A 6,158-nucleotide genomic window follows, 5' to 3' on the forward strand; every position below is an offset into this window, starting at 1 on the left:
ATAGCAGTCTCATCTGCATGACTGCGCCTACATGTGCCCCCCTCGTGTATGACCTCATTCATGATGTGTGGTACCACCTTCCTCTCTTCAAGAAGAACGATGGGAATCTTCTTGGGCTGTTTACATTCGAGCCTAAATTCAGCGCCAAAGTATGATCACATTCGACAGAATTGAGAGAGCAACATACACGTATGACATTCACAATTCAGCATATTTATTCTGCGAATTACGTTACGCAGGATCAAAAACGACTAAATCTATTGCTGCAAATGCAAAGGTACGCATCAATCCTGCATAGCTTAAATATTTAAATGATGCTTGTTACCTTAGATTCTTTTACTTGTTGCACACAAATGCTCTTTTTAGATGTACTCCAGCATCACAAGCATGCCCTCTTTAGGTAATGCAGCCTTTTTTTCACAGTGGAGTTTTTAATTTCTAAGATCATTTTGATGGCTGTGTGCTGACTGAACTTTTGTTTACTGCCTGTGCTCTTTATCTTCTGTTGTGCAGCTGGTGCACTTTTGAATGCTACATACAGAGATGATAATTTCTTGGTTCGCTCTGGGGGATGGATTGATCCAGTGGTGCAGCTCTTTCTTTTGGGATCTTTTTTATCCAATATGCTACTTGTATTAGGTTGTGCCTTTTTTTCAGGTGGTTTTGGTTGTTTGACTTGAGGAATGTGAAAGAAGAGATGGTTCTATTGCTGCAATGAAAAGCTCAAATAATAAGAGAAACTTTGTTTTTGAACTCGTCTAAAAATTGATTACTTCTGTATTTTGGATTTACTCGTAACCGTATTCAAAAAGAGGGCCCACTCAGCTGGGCATTATCCTCCACTCTACTGATTCCCAAATTCACTGTCTTTCTTGATAGTTTGCTCCGCTTCAATGAATCAGAAAGTCTGAGCTTGGGATCGAAAGATTCATCTGGGATATAAACTGTCCTGGTTTCAAAACAGCGTATCATAGTGTCGATTCTGCTGTCAAACGCTCTTTTGATGCGACCCTGTCCATTCTGCTGTCCAACGCTCTTTTGACCCGGCAAAAACTCATTAGTCTTGAGCCTGTCCAGCTCTGAGATCAGTAGCTCCTTGCTTCTATCTTTCCTCTGGTAGTGGTATAGTAGTCCTCCTGGAAGTCGTCGTCCTCTTCAAGTAGCTCCTCCATCTTGGAAACCTTGTCTCTGCTTTCCTGGTAGTCCTGTCAAAGCACACGATTAGATACAAACTGTCTGCCTCATTATTTTTGTCACCCAATCTGATATTGAAAGTCAACTGTTGCAAAATGCTGCGGCAAAAGGAGATAACCTGCACCTTTTCTATGTTAAAAACTAACAAGAGCGATCCCTCCATAAAGACCAAATAACTGCATCCCTATATGCTCTAACCACAGCATCTTCTATATCTCCCAAAACGGACTCTTTTTAATTGAGACCGTCAACTCTAATGGCTTTTATTCATTCCCATGTATTCCTCCAAGTACCTCGAGCAAAACGGCATCTCACAAAAATGTGATAAAGATCCTGTCATAGTGTCCCTATCATGCTACATTTTCTCAATCTCTCACTGGTCCACACTGCCTTGTGACAAATTAGCCATGTAAGCATGTTATCTTTTGTGACTTCCCATTCCATTCACCTTGAAATCTTCTTGCCCACTCCTCCACCTTTTGTTGAGCAAGCAGTGTATCTTCAGATCTTTAGAAAAGTTTGGGATCCTTGATAGTCTGCTACCGTTCTCCCATCTAAAATGCTTGAGAGTGAAATTGACACCTAGTGATCTTGCATGTTTCGGCCCATAGCCCCATCCTCCTTTCTAGCAAGTCCATCTGTGAAGCTGTCAACTGAAAAACCCCCTTTGAGCTCCACCCTGTTCTTCCACCTGCTGTCACCTGTTTTCCAAAGGTCCAGCCAAGTATTGCACCCTTTGATGGATATCCTTGCTGCCGGAAGACTTTCAGTTCCTTTGAAAATTTTTGAAGATAATATATTTGTTTTGGTTTAAGAGCCTTGAGCTTTCATGCTGGTGCTAGACACTACTAGTTAAATGCCAACAAGTGATGGGCAAGCATTGTTGTAGTGTAATGACAGGGACAATTGTGGGTTGTGGGGCCGAGCCTCATCAATGATACATGAGTTTTTGTACGTTATTGGTAGGAGGCCTGTCCAATAGGTTGGGGGAAAGGGTGTCTCCTTGATATAGTAGAGATGCCCAATACACCCCCCTGGGACTAAAGAGAGAGCATCTAGTGATGGAAATTTTCAATACAACATGCACTTGCACCTAAAGACACATAATCGTTTTGCTAATCGTGTGAAAGTGGGACAAGGGCCAATGATTCACCTTGAAGTGCCATCTTAAGTGGGTAGGCTCCACTGTATGCTTGTAGGGGCCTTGTAGGATGCGTGTCTGAACCATGCGCAATGATGCATTATAGCCTCGAGGTCATCTTGGCCAACGCCACAATGCATGAGCAAGTTTGTTCTAGACAGCAGGAAGGATGGCTGAAATTGGGATCCGATGTGACTGCAGTAAGCCTACCAAATGTGCCAAGCTGTGATGTTTGTCAACTATTTTCCACATTAAGTCCTTTATCCAGAGGACATTACGATCAGTACTCTTAAAGACTGTTGTAATTACTTTTGAGTGATATAGACTGATACCCTGAACCGAACGTCGGGCTGAACAAAACCCACACCCTTTGGAGTTGTAAGCGGATCCATGCAGCATTTCGGTGGCTGGCATTAGACTGGCTGTGCCAAGGAGGAGCATACGAAATCTGGAAGAAGATGATTCTGGTTATGAGGAAGAACTAACACATCTGAATCCCTGCACTGTGAAGCTCTGGTAGCCATTCCGCAAACGTTACCTCCTCTATGAGAGAGGATTTGAAAGGCAGCTCAATCCGCACTCATTCCCACAATTCTTTTTGAAGCATGTCACGCTGAAACCTTTGAAAACAGCTCGGAACAAACCAGAATTTAAGCACTGGTGTCTCATTGTCGCCTTTGCCTTTTTATTCGTTCTTGTGCACCCATTGGCTCTTGGGCTTCTCTCTCTCTCACGATTCCTCCACGCTGTAAGAGCTTTTTTGCTGCTGCTGCCAATTCTCCAAACACAACACCTGGTACTTCTTTCTGTGTGACTTCCACCGTCTCTTCTTCTGCATCACTCTCTTCTTCCTCTTGGTGCTCAATCTCATCAGCATTCTTGAATGCATGGTGGGAACAAACACTCTCATGCTGGACATTTCCTTGGATCTCCACTCCAGCATTCACAAAGCCCAGAGCTCTTAATCCATCCCTAGGAGTTTTAATTGGTGCACCAGCTGGTGCAAGCTGTCTTTCTAGAACAGCCCTCTCATCCTTAGGTACACCAGGCCGCTTGAGATTATCCTCCACAGTCTCTTCCAAAGACACCTTGCCTTGATCCTTTTGTTGCATAAGGTACTCCGGAAGAATGAAGTGCAGGTGACTGTAGCTAGCAGATACACTACGTTTGATGCGCAACATTTCTCTGAAAGTGTCTTCATTTCCATGTTGCACCTCAAACTCCTTCCACTTCTCCCAAAATTCTGTGTCTGACCGAGGATCTGCCAATTGTGAGGCATGCACATAGATAGCACGAGCACGGTCTATTTCAATCAAGTTCTTTTCAAGCTCAGCATACTTCATGCACATGGTCTTCACATCTTTGTCAGGAAGTCCCGATTCAATTGCTTGCTCATAAATGAATCGGGTTTTTGGAACACCATAAAACTCTGCAGCTCGAGAAATGTAAATCTCATAAATGGACATTTTTTCATCATCTTTGACGGCCTTTGTTGCACGGTCATAGACAGCCATGGCATGTCTTGCAAGTCCATAATCCTCCTCAAGCTTCGCATACTGCAAGTATAAGGGTTTCACATCTTCTGCAGGTGCCTTTTCCACGGCTTGTTCAAACAAATCCCGAGCACGCTCCAACTTTTTTCCCCCATATCGTTTCACAAATTTTGAGAGATAAGTGGCCCAAATGTCTCGAACATGTGGATACTTGAAAATTTGAACTCCTCTCCCATAAACCTTGAACGCATCCTCAAAGTATTTGTGATCCTCGAGATACAGAGCATAATTTATAATGATTTGTGGTGTTGCCATCTTCAAGTCGATTATCCTTTCATATATGCCTCTTGTTGATTCCAATGAGCCCAAGCTTTCCTCCAGATCCACGTAAAAGGACCAAACTTTCAAAGACCTGTAAAGTTTCATTTGAACAGGCTCATCTCCTTCCGCTTGCACTCTGCGTTTTACTGCAATAGAAGGCTCAGCTGTGGCTCTTTGCATCAGTGCCCGTGCCCTGTCGAAGTTCTTATGCAGCCACTCTGTCTCCGCCCACTCACACCAAACTGTTGCCAAATCGTCAACTGACTTGTACTTCACCTGCACAGCTTTCTCAAAGATAACTCTTGCATTCGAAAGATCGTTGTGCTTCTCATACAAATGGGCAAAGGCTATCCACAAGGTGTGCGGCTTTCCAATAGCTTTGGAAGGGTTCACTGTCCTTACAGCCTCGGTATATATCAAAATCTGACGAGAAGGATTTCCAGCGAAAAGCTTTGCTCGTTTGTGCCATTCGTGCACATTGTGAGGATTTTGTCTAAGAATGACACTGCTTACGAGCTCTGGCCTCCTCTCCATTAGATATTCCAATCTAGCTAACCGCAAGTTGATGTCGTTGGTATCACATAACCAGAATCGAGGAAGTTGTCGCAAATCAATCGCAGTTGATGCGATGCTGCGCCCATCCAACTCTGTTCCCGTACTTGTCTGACTGCCTTTCGTTAATTCTCTCTCGTTCTCATCATCACTGGCATCCACAGTTCCCATCTTTGCCGCGAGCATACTCTCCTCAAACTGTATATAGGCATCAAAAATCATGCTGAAGTCCCTGACAGTGATCACGCTTGTCATGCCTTCTTCGAAGATATCTCTGGCCTTTTCAAACAAGCCCCTTTTAATGTAATAATCGGCTAGTGATGTCCACAGACGTCCCACTTCCTCGGTAAACTTGCGGATCCCTTCTCGAATGATCGCATCAACCTTGAGGCCAGAAACTTCATGAGCGTGTTTGGTGAGCACGTTGCAAAGCTCGAGCCACAGCTCGTGCCGTGTCCTGCCTCTGATGGACTGGAAATGACCCTCCTCTTCATTGAGAACCTCTGCGAGCGTCCGTGCCGCTTCGTGCCAACGCTGTTTCGTCAAAAGAAACTCGATAAAGTCTTCGACGCGAGATGGGTCGAACTTCAAGTACCTCCTGTAAACCCGCAGAGAAGTTTCGATCGGAATGCCCCACTGACTCACGAATTTGAGATAGGGTTCCCATAATCGATCGTGCTGCGTTACAGGCAAGGAACGGATGGCGCGATCGAAGCTGCGTCGGGTCTGCGTTATGAGCTGTTGCTGAGTGAGGATTTGGAGGTACATAAGCCAGACGCGCGGCATTTTGTGCATGGTGACGAGAGCCCTCTCGAAAGTGTTGTTGAGTGCTTCGAATTGAGAGTGATTGATGATGGGAAGCTCTCGCAGGAGCTCCATCCGCTCTCGCAGATAGGCGTGCCATAGTTTGTAGCTTCCGGGGAGAGCCTTCAAAGCTCTCTCGTATAGGATGGTGCGCTTCCATAAGGGTGCGTGGCGGCGAGCGCGGATGTAAAGCCACCATAGCTTCAAAGAGGAGGGGTTTCGCAGGATCTGTTCTTCGTAGACGAGGTCCTCCTGTGCGGGATACAGGTCGTCCCGAGGGAGCTCGACGTAAGGCATGGCTTCTGAGAGCACACAGAACAAGAGACACAGTACGCCTCATGATCTTCTGTTTTATAGTGATCACGCTTTTTATAGTGATCACGCTTTTTGTTGCTTTTACCCAAAAGCATACAAAAGCTCAAAAATGGTTTTTTTAGCATTGCCCTTTTTTTTGCCCTGCCACGTCCAAACGTGGAAGCCTTATTCTCGGTTCTAAGCGAAAACTAGATCCGGGCAGGTAGCTCGGGCAGGTAGCTGTATTGAGCTAGAATATATATGAATGAATTTAGTGCTATTTCGTAATAATATTTTCCATCTTGACTTGATTGTTAAAGTGAATTTAGAACTTAGTTTATGTAAACTTGCAATTTGAG

The 6,158-nt window shown here is 44.7% G+C and overlaps 1 pseudogene; it reads right to left on the minus strand.

Moving 5' to 3' along the window:
• Positions 1–3,000: 3,000 nt before the first annotated feature.
• LOC147884164 (uncharacterized) lies at positions 3,001–5,802 on the minus strand (annotated as a pseudogene).
• Between the last annotated feature and the right edge of the window lie 356 nt (positions 5,803–6,158).

Source organism: Dipteris shenzhenensis, chromosome 27 (genome assembly GCF_047967505.1).
Source record: "Dipteris shenzhenensis isolate YYH24624 ecotype China chromosome 27, Dip_SZ_1.0, whole genome shotgun sequence".
NCBI lineage: Eukaryota > Viridiplantae > Streptophyta > Polypodiopsida > Gleicheniales > Dipteridaceae > Dipteris > Dipteris shenzhenensis.